The 14976-nt window shown below is 38.0% G+C and overlaps 1 protein-coding gene across 5 annotated transcripts in view; it reads right to left on the reverse strand.

The window, feature by feature from the left end:
* The window catches only part of GluClalpha (glycine receptor alpha 1), a 151463-nt gene extending 144179 nt beyond the window's left edge, over positions 1–7284 (reverse strand). For all 5 annotated transcript variants that reach the window (XM_090159050.1, XM_090159051.1, XM_090159046.1 and 2 more), the window contains exon 1: positions 6980–7284. The gene's annotated coding sequence lies outside the window, so the exon portion shown is untranslated. The remainder of the gene's footprint in view (positions 1–6979) is intronic.
* Between the last annotated feature and the right edge of the window lie 7692 nt (positions 7285–14976).

Genomic DNA, 14976 nt, shown 5'->3' on the forward strand with positions numbered 1-14976 from the left:
TTTTTAAAGAACTTATTTTCGTATGGCGAAATAATAAAATATTTAAACATTTCACCAAATACCGCCCTTAATAAAATGAATTTATTAACTATATACAAAAGACTATCTAAAATTTAATTAAAAAAATTGTGACGAAGAAATATAATAACTAGCCTTATTATAAATCTTCTAAAAAGATGAACGAAACTGCAGCAAATAAATTAAATATTCATAAGATTTTTATTAATTTATCTATAATTTAAAATTCCATCATTTCTAAATTGAAAAGACTAAATCGATTCGTACTCTTTAAAAAATTCCTTTCTAAAAATGATAAAATTTGCCCTTATAAATTCTAACAAGTTAAACCCTCGCAAAGACCCTTCTAAACCTGATTTAGAGAACTCTCCATTAACTTTATCTATAGAGAACTAAGGTATCCGTCAGCAGACTTTAATCAGATAAGACCTTCACTAGCGCCGATGTTGTCTCTTGTCGGCCATGACTACGATGGTAGGGTCCTTTAGCTTTAGCTCCGATACACTATCGAGTCTCTTCGTTGATCAATCTCTCAGTCTAGCCGCCGTTATCTTTAGCTTAATGGCCGTCGACTCTTCAACGAGTCGAAAGGTAGTGACGCCCGCGTTATCTCATCCGCAGCTCGCCTTCCTTCGGTTCTTGTTGAATCGCTCAGATCCGAGATGACCCCACCATCGCGTGATTCGGACCCGTTAATAAGGTAGAACGCGTCGTTGCCAAAAACATTTTTTCTTCTTCGAAGATGGGGCTTAACACGCACCCGGATGATATGTAGAAGCGAACGTCTCTGGCTCGGTTGTCTAGTTTTCCCCGTAGGTGGCGCCCGCACGCTGAAGAGGAAACTCCTTGTAAATCAAGTTGGAAAGGCGTCGCGAATGGCTCGACAGCGCCGGACTTCCGCTTTGCCCACGAGGCCGATGAAGCTTGACACTTTAAGCGAATGCTTGCCAGAAGCGCTATAACAATGGTTCTGACCTTTCACCAGGCTTCTTTCCACCCCCCCCCCCCTCTTAGCTCCACCTTGTCCTGCCATAGATGTCTTTGTGTCGGCCGCTTCTTTGAATTCCGTCCTCGCACTCTTATTTTCATTCTCACATTTTTGCCGATTTTATGGCATTCTCTCTTTTCAATTTTCGTAATGTCTTTTGATTTATTTTTATTTCCTTTACGCAACTTTTAGCGCGTACTGTAACTCTTTATCATTTTGTCGTTTAAGTTGAATGCATTTTTCATGAGGTCGTTCATCGGCAGTTTTACCACTTTATAAACGTGTTTTTCATTCTATTAATTTTTTAATGCTAAGGTTTCTTTTATGTAAATTATATTATCTAATTCATTCCTGTTTTTTAAAACTGGGAATTATATCTGAATACACTTGGAATGCCTAAGTAAGGCTATTGTGGCTGTGATGATTCCAATAGGAATAGGCGTGGTATACAGACAAAATTTTCGTGTTACAATCTGCGCCGATTCGATATTAAGAATGGTCTCGAATAAGAGTTCACAATAACTCATTTTTTAGGCCATGTAAATACATAGTTTTGTGTGTGTTAATTTTATAAATTATCCAAGAACTTCAGTCTGAGAACGAATCGTTATATCTTAAATCTATTTTTTCTGTTCTCCTAATTAGCGTCTTCCATTAACTACAGTAATTAGCACAAATGAATTCAAATAAATACGTATACGAGGTGTTTATTGCCCATTCGATTTGCCATGGCAACCGAAAATGTTGTTGACCACTTAAAACAAAAATTACATTTTTTAATTATTTTACCCAAAAAGTGTTACAATTTTACCCCAAAAATGTTCCAATTTACCCAACCTTGATGAAATTTACCTAAATGTGGCCCAAATTCACCATTTCGTGATTTTAATTTTATTTTAAATGGAGATTTTTTTTGTTTTAAGTGGTCAAAAACATTTTCGGTTGCCATGGCAAATCGAATGGGTAGTGCAACGTCTCCTCTTGGAAAATTGTATATCTCATATAGGTTTTCATTACGCCGGACTTTGAACAAAATCGGCAATAAACACCTCGGGTACTCTCCTTGTTAGTGTAAACCCCTCCCGTTTCTCCAGTTCCGATGGATGCTTAGACATTCCTAGTGTGTACATAAATTATTTCCGAATTAGACTAATTAGTACCTTTACTATCGGAGAGTTATAAGTTCCAACAAAACGTGTATTTATAACGGTGCCTTTAATTAATGCATTAAACGCCATTAGGTTTAAGGAATTTACCGATTAAGCTAATATTTCCAAGCCATTACGTCTTTCAACTAAATATCGTTTAATTTATTTTGGTTCACTTCTCCCTGCACACGAAAGCATTGCTACTCGAACACTTCTACAGGGGTTTGGCCTATTTTTTACCAACTTTTTTAAAATTAAATAATCCAAACTTTACATTTTTAAACCGTGTTATCATTTTATCCCAAATGTACTTAAAAAAAGAGTTAATTAAACCCCAAGTTTAATGAATTGGAAAATATATCTTTCGGATTTTTTCGGGGAGAGTTTATTCTCTAATCAAGCGCGTGAAAGTCTCATTAGTTAAAAATGTAATTTTCCCGAAAACGCTATCGTCAATTTCTAGTTCGCTTGTTCCGTAGTTGGAGCTAACAACTGTTTCTCTCTCTCTGCCCTTTTAAATGGACTGTATACGAGACGCAACGCGCGTTACGTAAATATATAGCTGGAAAAATTTCCCAGTCGCTCCAGTTTTATTTTAATGGGCCTCGCTTCTCTCTTCATTTCTAACTGAGTTCTCCGCTCTCCCTTATCTGGTTTCCTGAAAAATGAGCTTTGCGTACGCTCTGAAACGTTTGATGGCACCGCACTCTCCCTGCGCGCGAGAATGGGACCCTAGCTAGGGCCGAAGAGGAAAAATAATTACTTTCAAAGCCAATCTGTCGGTTAACATAAATTCCAGGCGGGATCGGGGACTCCCCGAGTCTGTTCCTACCGCCCCGCCTGGAACGACCGGGAAAAAATGGAGATTTACAGCGCCGGCTTTACGATCTCCCCCCAAAAAACGTTATTTTTTTATTCAGTGAAATTATAAGGTACGGTTATGTCTTCATATTTTGTTTAACTATATATGCAAATAAATTAAAAGTGTAAGAAATATTTTCCCGTATTTATAATATTATAATTATAATCTAATTAAAATGGGTTTACTTATAGTTTATCGTGGGAATAAGCTCCTAAAAATATAACACGGGGAATAGAAAGTAAGCTATAAATGACCTATCCAAGAAAATCATACGCCCTGGAAATTATACAGTTTACGCCTGTCTTTGTTTTAGTGACAAACAATTTCCACAAGAACACACTTTGTTCCACCTACGGGCTCATTTAAGGTTTATATTTGATTTCTACCCACCGTTTTTAGCTTAAAGGGTACGTGTTAATTTGGCATTTTCCAGAGAAACCCTTGAGACGCTACTCGATATATTGGATTTAGTCGTTCGCCGCGACTTTCAGAGCGTGATTAACTCGCTTATAACTAAGTCGTCGAAGGATACGGTATAGTTCCGCGAGTTGATTTGATTACATTAATTTGAATGCGGCTCTCCGTATCAAGCACGCGTCATGCTATTGGCTTATTATTGACAACTGGCGGGCTGCAGTATTCGAGCTTCTGGAAATGGTAGCTCTTCTCAATACAACGGGATCGAAGCGACTCCGCACCGCACACAGCCGCGTCGGGTTTCCCATCCGCGACTCCAATTCCGAAATGAATAGGATCTATAGCGCGGTGTAGTTCTCAACGCGAGTCCAATATATATATATAGAGTCCAAAGAGGGCCAATTTCCGATCGAACGACTGCCCAATCGCCCGATTAACTATATTTAGGCTCGCTTGTCAAACCCAGCTGCAGCTGCACTCGGCTTATAGCCGGCAATACACATCTATCCCCTTCACTTTCGATAGGAAACGCCACCCTCACTTTCGGCTCGGGTTCTTATTAAAAATGGGTTCCTACCGTACCTTCAAATATCATCTCTTCCCTACCTTCAAGTATTTCACTTTAGAAATTAGATATTAAAGGTAGTATTTTTGAAATCGGAAAAAAACTCTGCAGGTTGCCGTGAGAATTATATTTAGCGTATACTTTTCTGTGTGTATTAAATTTAGCGTATACTTTTCTGTGTGTATTAAATTTAGCGTATACTTTTCTGTGGATATTCAATTAAGCGTAGAATTTTCTGTGGGTATTAAATTTAGCGTAGACTTTCCTGTGGATATTCAATTTAGCGGAGACTTTTCTGTGGATATTCAATTAAGCGTAGACTTTTCTGTGGATATTCAATTAAGCGTAGACTTTCCTGTGGATATTCAATTTAGCGTAGACTTTTCTGTGGATATTCAATTAAGCGTAGACTTTTCTGTGGATATTCAATTTAGCGTAGACTTTTCTGTGAGTATTAATTTTAGCGTAGACTTTTCTGTAGATATTAAATTTAGCTTAGACTTTTCTGTGGATATTTAATTTAGCGTAGACTTTTCTGTGGGTATTCAATTTAGCGTAGACTTTTCTGTGAGTATTAATTTTAGCGTAGACTTTTCTGTAGATATTAAATTTAGCTTAGACTTTTCTGTGGATATTTAATTTAGCGTAGACTTTTCTGTGGGTATTCAATTTAGCGTAGACTTTTCTGTGAGTATTAATTTTAGCGTAGACTTTTCTGTAGATATTAAATTTAGCTTAGACTTTTCTGTGGATATTCGTTTTAGCGTAGACTATTATGTGTGTATTAAATTTAGCGTAGACTATTATGTGTGTATTAAATTTAGCGTAGACTATTATGTGTGTATTAAATTTAGCGTAGACTATTATGTGTGTATTAAATTTAGCGTAGACTATTATGTGTGTATTAAATTTAGAGTAGACTTTTTGATTGGAATTAATTTAGCGCAGACTTTTCCGCGGGTATTAAATAAAGCGCGGCCTTTAATGTGAGCACTAAATTTAGCGTAGATCTTTCCGTGGTCATAACTATTTAGTGTAGACTTTTCTGTGGGCATTAAAATTTAGCGTTGACGTTATTAACACAAAAAAATATTTGAAAACCTCAAATTATCAGAATAAGATTTGCAAAACTCCCCACCGGCTTTACGTAAGTGAAATTTTGAAGGCAATCAAGTTTAATCGCGCCATCTTTTGGGGAAAGAAAATTCCCGATAAAAGAGGCTCGGTCCAAATTGAACATCAAGGTTCAATAATTGAATTAAAATTTTAAATTTTGACGACACATTTTAAACGGGGAGACGGAAACAATACAAAGTGTTGGCGGTGCTGGGGGTCGATTTAGCCGTCGCTTTCAACGGGTCCTTCGCTCGTAATATTTCAATTAATTTGAAAACTGTTATTTGCGCTAAACAAAACGTTTTGAAAGCGTCGGCGAGAGAAAGTGAGGGGTGGCCGCGTAAACGTGTTAGGAAAATTAACATAATGCTATTAACGCGAGAGTGAGAGTGTTTCAGCTGGTCCAAAGAGGCGGTTTGGCGGGTGGATGGCAGGGCGCAAACAATAGTAACGAACGGAGCGACTCTCGCAAATTTTACGCCATTAAATCCTGGCGGCGCTAATAGTTTTATCGTAATGCAATTTTCCTTAAGCGCGCTCCCTAACGTCAAAAGCAGTCATCTTTACCCATAACCATAACTGCGCTCTCACTCTCTGTCTAATCCTAATGATAGCGACCTTTCCACGTAAATGGATAGAGACTACGTAGAAGCTTTTGTCCGCGTATATCGCGAAAAGCGTTACGTTAAACGGAAGAGCCAAAGCGGCGACCAACACCCCTTTCCCCAACAATCTCTTCCTATTTGGCTTCCCTTAATTGGGTTGAAATTGATTTCTATACAATGCAATACCAAGCTTCTCCCCCGCGCGCTTTCAGTCCCCCCGTGTCCATGTCCCTTGTTTACATGTCGGCCAACTATACTATAGGACCCTAACTACAGCGCTACTCGTCCTTCTCCGATTCTACGTCTTCCCTTAGTTCATTGCCCAATATATATCTGTCACGGACGAGTAATCCCTCCCTTTTTTCCGCCTGGACATAGTCAAGTGGTCTGGTCAGTGGTTCGAACGTATACGGACAGCGTATACGATATTTTATCGTCGTTTCTACGGACCGTGATTGACCATTCCCTTCCTACTTTATCTCGATTCTCTTATTCCAACTAGGGATACGATTCCCGTACCCAGCCACTCCCTATCGTCTCACTTCCGCCTTCGATGGCTCTTGACGAGATAAAGAACGTGGAAGGTACGCCACGATACGTTTGGGAGTCGCGCTGGACTGATCTCGCCTCTTTTTCTCTATACGCGTTGATCTCCTCGACACGCGCGCCGTATACTCGGAAATTTGATTCCTGGCGGATGTTTCCTCGCGGATAAATAATGAAAAAGGTCTCGGGCGCCACAAACGATCATTTTCTTCCAAACGAGCCGGTAAAAAGAGCTTGGTATCTTAATTTCGAGGGTTAAGGTAGCCGTTGTTTCGGAGCACGAATGTAATAACGTATTCTAGCTCATTTTAACATTGTAACGAAATCTTATATCACTGACAATTTTCAGAACTTCTTAATTTTTATCATATCCACGTTTTCAACGATTAAATAATAAATGTGGTGTTACCTTTCACGTAATCCTTCATATGACAAATTACTTTACAGAAAGTTGCGCTTTGTGCATTATAAATTTAGTAATAGTTTATTAAAAAAGTAATCAAAATACGAATAAAAAAATGCACTTTACAAGTTACGTTAAACCTCTTTTCTTCTATTTTACACAAATAGCTTAAATAATAAATATAAATATTTAATAAAATATTTTAGCTGGCTTTAAGAGCAGCGTGCCTCAAATTGAATATTCAAAAATTGGGAGAATCAACGTGCAATATTTTGAAAGAGAAGTTAGAAAATGTTTGAGCAAAAACTTACCATAGTCCTCCACCTCTCTATGGGCCTAGAAATGCACGGGCCCTTTAAGGGTGGGTATGAAAATAAGTCGCTGGATGAAATTCGAAGGTATCTCAGGAGCAGGTTGCCGGCGAGGCCTATTCAAAGGCCCATGGCTACGGGGTCATTTTTACTGGTGTTTTTTAACGAGAGAAAACCAGCGGGCGAAGAGCGAAAAATGTGACCGTCGCTGTGGCGAACGGTCGCGTCTCGTTTCTGGCGGGTGGGGGACGCGCAACGGACGCGCGGATCGTGCTCAGACGCCGCGCCGGTCTGATCTCTCACATCCGGGCACCCCGCTCAACCCGATCGAATTCTTTCCGATCCGTCTTCGCTCGGGGTTTTTTTTTGTTGAAACGTCGCTCAGGCGGCGACCAATGAGAGGCCGTCTCGGGAGCTGACGAAACCGCCGGTATAATGGAGAAGGTTGTGTTCTCGGCGAAGGGGAAGCAATGAACGATGGGGAGAGGCGCAGGAGCCGACGGAGCACCGGGATGACGCTGGGGAAGGTATCGCCGCTTCTTGGTCTTCCGAATGAAGATTTCTTAGGAGTGACGCTACCAAGACTCCGCCTGGTCCCTCTGCGTGCGCATTCTTTTCGATGGAGGGACACGAAACTGAGAGAAGGGAACTTTCGAAGGGGATCCGACGTGGGGTTGGAGGCCCGGGGAAATAACAAAATTCAGTTTTACTTTTTTTTATCTCGCTGGCGCTAAGAGAGTTTAAGCTTTTCAATTTAAGGGATTTCTTCTGCCTATCCTTTTTTTGTTCCAATCGCGGAGAGGGAAAAGGTTTTAAACGAACGCTCTCTTTTAGTTCTGACTCTGTACAAATCTCTCGAGATTGGTCGCCAAGTGTTTTAGCGGATGGACATCATTTAGGGAACATTTTGTGACACACGAACTGGTCTCTGTTAAACTCTGATAGTGTATAAAGTTAAATTTGTTTTAACAAGAATTGCCACGATCTGTTAAATCTTTTTTCGGCATGTTTAACTATTAGGCTTTTAAAGCCTTAAAATTATTTTGTTAAAAATAGTAACTCTTATACGTTGAGTATCTTATTTACGCTAATAAAAGACAAGCTTCATTTACTTCCGTTATTAACAAATTCATCGCGATGTAAAGATTATTGATATACAATTAGTTAAAAGAGCGCCGGAGAGCTTCAAAGTGTGGCCTACTAGCCCCTGGAAATAGGCTGCAACAAGCGCCACACCAAGCAGCAGGGAAATGCGAAAATTACGGTTTGGGTTCGTGTGATAGGTAAAAAAGGACTCTGTAAACAATTTGAGGTAACCAGCGTAAAAAAGAAAACTTAAACAGTATTTAAAGTCCCCGCTGCTTGGTTTTGCGCTTGTTGCAGCCTACTTCCAGGGGCTAGTAGGCCATACTTTGAAGCTCTCTGGCGCTCTTTTAACTCATCGTAGGATAATGGGGAAAAACCGGCATACTTCTCAACTCACCCCCTACAACTCCTAAAAATTTTGGCATAAACTTTTGAAACTCCCTGTATTCTATGTAGATATTCAATCAATCAAAATTTAATTTATATCCAATAACAAGTTAAGCTTTGTTTCCCCGTCTATATTAGCGAAGAAAAGACCCTGGAGAGAACCGACGTCAATATTGTTATTGGAAGAGACCACTCTTTTTCGCGAAACCCTAAAAAGTGTCAGGTTGTTTTCATAAGATCCTCGTAGTTTTAATTATCTTTCTGGCGCTGAACGACTGCTGGAAAGCCCGGGGAAATCGCGCGGGGGTTAATATCTATTTTGATAAAGGAGCGGGCGACTGTCGATCTCACTCCGGCATTTGCTTTTAATCACGCCATATTGAAAATGACTCGACAGTGATATCTATTCGATATCACTGTCTCTATGGCGTAGGTCGTGTCCCCTTATTTGCCCTCGAAAGTGAAATCCGCTCAGCCCACCTCCCGCTTCTATTGAGATAGTTTCCGTCATTTTATAAGAAGTTTCTCTCTTGTCAAAGCAATATATACCGTCGTGTCAATTTCCTTACACAAACTGAATTTCGCTTGTCAAATATTCGAGCAAATATTACGGATTTACCTTCCTCGGAATAAGGCTTTACCTTCTACGAAACAAGGTTCAATTGATCCGGTATCTACAAACGCGCTCGGCTCGAGATATTTCGGTAAAAATTGGATATAATACGCAAACGGATGCTCCGAAAAGAAGAACTTATAAGGTCTCCAGGTAAACCCAGCGCATCGGGAATCAATAGGGTGGTTGAGGTCCCCTTCGTTGGCCACTGACAAGGGCAGAGTACTAAAATCGCGTAGCAGCTGCGGGACTTTCCTATGGCCCTGGTTTCGGCAGGGACCTTTACACTTTGATGTATAGAGACTGTAGAGTATATAGTTGAATCCAGAACTAGTTTGTCGTGAGGGCGAAGTTAGGTGGGTGGTGGCGCTGTTCGCCTTTCTAATAGGGCTTCGTCGTTGCCATTTCTATAGAGACAGACCGAGCGAGCTGGCCTTCCACTCTCCACTCGCTGAACGGCTAGTCTATTTGTTTTGCGACTCAAGATTCTGAGGTTTAGCACAATAGAATCTGGCAGGGCTTCCCTCTCTCTCTTTCAAGGGGTTCCGCTGACCCTCTTCGGCTACCGGCCTCCTCGTCATCCCCGGACCTTAGCACGACCCCTTCAACTCCTCTCTCTCTCTCTCTCTCTCTCTCTCTCTCTCTCTCTCTCTCTCTCTCTCTCTCTCTCTCTCTCTCTCTCTCTCTCTCTCTCTCTCTCTCTCTCTCTCTCTCTCTCTCTCTCTCTCTCTCTCTCTCTCTCTCTCTCTCTCTCTCTCTCTCTCTCTCTCTCTCTCTCTCTCTCTCTTTCTCCCCCTCTACGCTATTGCCACTTTCTCTCTCTCTCTCCCGCTCTCTCTTTGCTAGTCCCTGGAAGCGGACTTTCCCCCGGAGTCCCTCTCTTTCGGCACGCGAGGTTTGAACGAATATAGCGAATACTATAGATTTCCATTTATATCGGGGTCGCGCACGAAGCTTCCCTTTTCTGCTACCTTTTTTCTATCTTTCTTCGCGTCAAAGTGGTGATGCTGGAGCTCTCTCTCGCTATCCTCGCGGAGTTGTCGAAACCTCCTCGTTTTTAGCCCTCTTCGTAAAGGTGGATTATGGATTGCCCCCCACGCGGGGCCCGGTAAATTGAAAACTGCCCTATCCTCCTCTCTTTTGTTCTTGGTATTCTTCAAACTGGGAATCAGAACTTCCCTTTAGATATATTATTTCAAGCTATAGTAGGCCATTCTTTCTCCACAGGGTGGAAGCGTCAGCCGTGATCCAACCTCGGTACTTCTTCTAGTTCATCAGAGTGCTGCGGGTGGAACACTTCTACAGGCGTTGGTTGTCCAAAAATAGACCAGTGGGAGGATTAGAAGCGCATCTTCCTAATGCTTTTTCGGGCGATTGGATAAAAATGCGCTTCTAATTATCCCATTGATCTATTTTTGGACTACCAGCGCCAGTAGAACTATTCCATCCGCCACATGAATGAATATTTATTTGCTTCTTTTAAAATAGTCCCTTTTATAACAGGGATGAATCTAATTTAAAATAGGATTCACAAGCGGAGATAAAGATAAAAATATTAAGGTATACACTAATATACTTCTCAATATAAACGATGAACTAACACAAGCGTTGTAAAAAAGCGAAGAATGTATAATTATTTACAATTTACACAATTTTAAATTACATATATTTACAACAAATACTATTTGCAATATATTCGAAAAATATACTAACTAGTTGAGCGCTTAATTGAAGCGCAGGTCACCCCAGCGACCGATAATTCTTTTCGTAATGATTAAATCAGGCAAAAAAGCAACACAATTTTCCGACCGATCAAGCTCGTCCGCGTATATATAGTCTCTTCTCACAGCGCTCTGGTGCACCCTGTATAAACCAGACTTCCACCGCTTTACTGAAATGTTTTTGTTAGTTAACTAAAATGCTCGCTACGTTTTCGTTAAATGTTGGATAATTTTAACTAAAGTGGTCATTACGCTTCAGTTAAATGTTAGTAAATTTTAACTTAAGTGGTCATTACGCTTCAGTTCAATGTTAGTAAATTTTAACTAAAGTGGTCATTACGCTTTAGTTCAATGTTAGTAAATTTTAACTAAAGTGGTCATTACGCTTCAATTCAATGTTAGTAAATTTTAACTAAAGTGCTCATTACGCTTCAGTTCAATGTTAGTAAATTTTTTCTAATATAGTCATCACGCTTCAGTTAAATGTTAGTAATATTTTTACTAAAATGTCACTACGCTTCAGTTAAAAGTTAGTTGATTTTTACTAAAACGGTCACTAAGTTTCCGTTAAATGTTAGTTAATTTTAAGTAAAATGGTCACTACGCTCCTGTTAAATGTCAGTAAATTTAAACAAAAATGGTCACTACGCTTTAGTTAAATGTTAGTTAATTTTTACTAAAATGGTCACTCACGTTTCAGTTAAATGGTAGTAAATTTTTACTAAAATGGTCACTCACGCTTTAGTTAAATGTTAGTTAATTTTTAATAAAATGGTCACTCACGTTTCAGTTAAATGGTAGTTAATTTTAACTAAAATTGTCAGTATGCTTTAGTGAAATGTTAATTAATTTTTACTAAATCGGTCACTACGCTTCTCGAGTACGAACAGGGCCCAAAAGGTTTGGCCAGAGTTTAAATATATAAATATAAGTATGAAACCATAATCGGTAAATTTTATAAATCAAACCTTTGACTTCAGTAAAATAACGATAGCTCAAGGTTTTGTAAATATTTCTGTTGAAATATTGGTGTATTTCAAAAAAATACTCTACTCATCTTGGTCACAAAAAAGGCTTCCTTTTAAAAAAATACTCTATTCATCTAGGTCACAAAAACGCTTCCATTTTAGAAAATACTCTATTCGTCTAGGTCACAAAAAATTTTATTTTAGAAAATACTCTATTCATCTAGGTCACAAAAAAGCTTCCATTTTAGAAAATACTCTATTCATCTAGGTCACAAAAACGCTTCCATTTTAGAAAATACTCTATTCGTCTAGGTCACAAAAATTTTTATTTTAGAAAATACTCTATTCATCTAGGTCACAAAAAGCTTCCATTTTAGAAAATACTCTATTCATCTAGGTCACAAAAACGCTTCCATTTTAGAAAATACTCTATTCGTCTAGGTCACAAAACATTTTATTTTAGAAAATACTCTATTCATCTAGGTCACAAAAAAGCTTCCATTTTAGAAAATACTCTATTCATCTAGGTCACAAAAACGCTTCCATTTTAGAAAATACTCTATTCGTCTAGGTCACAAAAATTTTTATTTTAGAAAATACTCTATTCATCTAGGTCACAAAAAGCTTCCATTTTAGAAAATACTCTATTCATCTAGGTCACAAAAACGCTTCCATTTTAGAAAATACTCTATTCGTCTAGGTCACAAAAAAATTTATTTTAGAAAATACTCTATTCATCTAGGTCACAAAAAAGCTTCCATTTTAGAAAATACTCTATTCATCTAGGTCACAAAAACGCTTCCATTTTAGAAAATACTCTATTCGTCTAGGTCACAAAAAATTTTATTTTAGAAAATACTCTATTCATCTAGGTCACAAAAAAGCTTCCATTTTAGAAAATACTCTATTCATCTAGGTCACAAAAACGCTTCCATTTTAGAAAATACTCTATTCGTCTAGGTCACAAAAATTTTTATTTTAGAAAATACTCTATTCATCTAGGTCACAAAAAGCTTCCATTTTAGAAAATACTCTATTCATCTAGGTCACAAAAACGCTTCCATTTTAGAAAATACTCTATTCGTCTAGGTCACAAAAAAATTTATTTTAGAAAATACTCTATTCATCTAGGTCACAAAAAAGCTTCCATTTTAGAAAATACTCTATTCATCTAGGTCACAAAAACGCTTCCATTTTAGAAAATACTCTATTCATCTAGGTCACAAAAAAGACCCCTTTAAAAAATACTCTATTCATCTAGGTCACAAAAATGCTTCCGTTTTAGAAAATACTCTATTCGTCTAGGTCACAATAAAAGCTTCCATTTTAGAAAATACTCTATTCATCTAGGTCACAAAAAAGCTTTCATTTTAGAAAATACTCTTTTCATCTAGGTCACAAAAAAGCTTCCATTTTAGAAAATACTCTATTCATCTAGGTCACATAAAAAGCTTCCTTTTTAAAAAATACTCTATTCATCTATAGGTCAAAAAAAGCTTCCTTTATAGAAAATACCAAAACAAAAGGTACGATTCCTGCTATAACTTGTGTAGCGGTTTTTCTACGAGCTTAGGCCACGGCCGAACGAATCAGCCGCAACCTAACGTAGTTACTGTTGACATTTTCTACCGCAACTATTAGATGTATTGAAATGCTATTAATGGGGAATTAAAGTTAATTATTATTATTAGGTGGAAAATATTGGATTCGCTGTGCCTAGTGCTGCTATTTAAATTAATATTAAAAGGATAGAAATAGACACTTTGCCAATTTTTATATTTATTAGAATGATAATAACACTTACAAATTATTTAACTAATCTCAAATACGCAGTAAATTCAAAAACAACAATAATACTAATAATCAACCAACCCTACCGAGTTACCAATCCCATAAAGCCAATCAATTAACCCCGAAAAATAAAAAATCACCCACCAACAAAAACCAAACAATTATAAATAAAATTACAATCAACCGCCCCCCCCCCCCCAACTATATTACACTACCGACCTACATTTTAAATGGGAGAAGATTCCAACAACTACAATCCTATAGGTTTTTTCCCCATTTTATATCTACGCCATGACTAGATAGAAAGTACGTAATCTACGGACACATCACCTTGTTAATTTGGTCCTCGGGGCGCACAAGAAAATGATTAATCTTATTAATTATCCGGATTACGGGATTACGTATAACACGAAATAGCCGCACTTCCATAAGTTGCTAGGAACTCTCCGTTAAGGTTTTGCGTCCGCGACTCCTTTATAGTTCACTTCTCTCCCTCCATCCTGACACCGGGTTTTTACCACGACGACCACGTGACCCCAACATCTTGGTCCCTATCTCTCTTTTTTAATCATTGGCTGTTTATAATGGGTATCAGCCAATCAAATACCGCATACAGCGACTGACACTTTCAAGAATGTTCAAGCTTATTGGCAGTTAGTCAGCGTTCAATTACATGTACCCACGAAAAACACACGGACAAAAATTAAATTTACAAAATGTAAGATTTTAACTTTGATGTTGAGATTTAAAAAAAACGCCGATATTTTGAAGCTAAATCATTAGCAAGTTTATGCATTTTTTTCTTATATTACAGTGTATATTTTGTTAAGTTATAGAGTTTATTCTTTAAATCAAAATTTTTAAAGCCAAGATTTACAATATGTATAATGGTATATTTTTGTAGTAACGTTTCAAGCATTGATGTAAACATTGTGACGTTACTGTTAATTTTCTCGTTAAATAAAGCATTTCAGTTCATTTAATTTCATTATTAATATAATATACACCTCGAGAGAGCTTTCCGTAACGTAGCGAATACCCAATTCGACCTCCATCGGTTGCCATGGTAACTATGGAGATAATTTTTTTTAGTTCCGGCAGGACGTGGGTAAGCGTTATTGACTTACGCGCAGGGCAGTAATTTCGAATCTAGGATACGACGTTTATAATATCTATGATACTAACGATAAACCGTAATACCAAAGTCTATATTTTATCCATGGTCCAAAAATCTGTTCCTAGCTTTAAATGTTAAAACCTGTACCGATTTTATGTCCAAATAAAAACATCACCGGTCTGTGACACTTTTACCTCATTACTTGGTAAAACATTTTTATTACAGGATATTCACCTATCAAAACATTTGGTATTATATTTTTTTCTTTTACGATGGATTCCTAAATTTTTTCTGACTTTTCCACCCCTTTTACG

Source organism: Leiobunum rupestre, chromosome 9 (genome assembly GCF_980474605.1).
Source record: "Leiobunum rupestre chromosome 9, qqLeiRupe1.1.hap1, whole genome shotgun sequence".
NCBI lineage: Eukaryota > Metazoa > Arthropoda > Arachnida > Opiliones > Sclerosomatidae > Leiobunum > Leiobunum rupestre.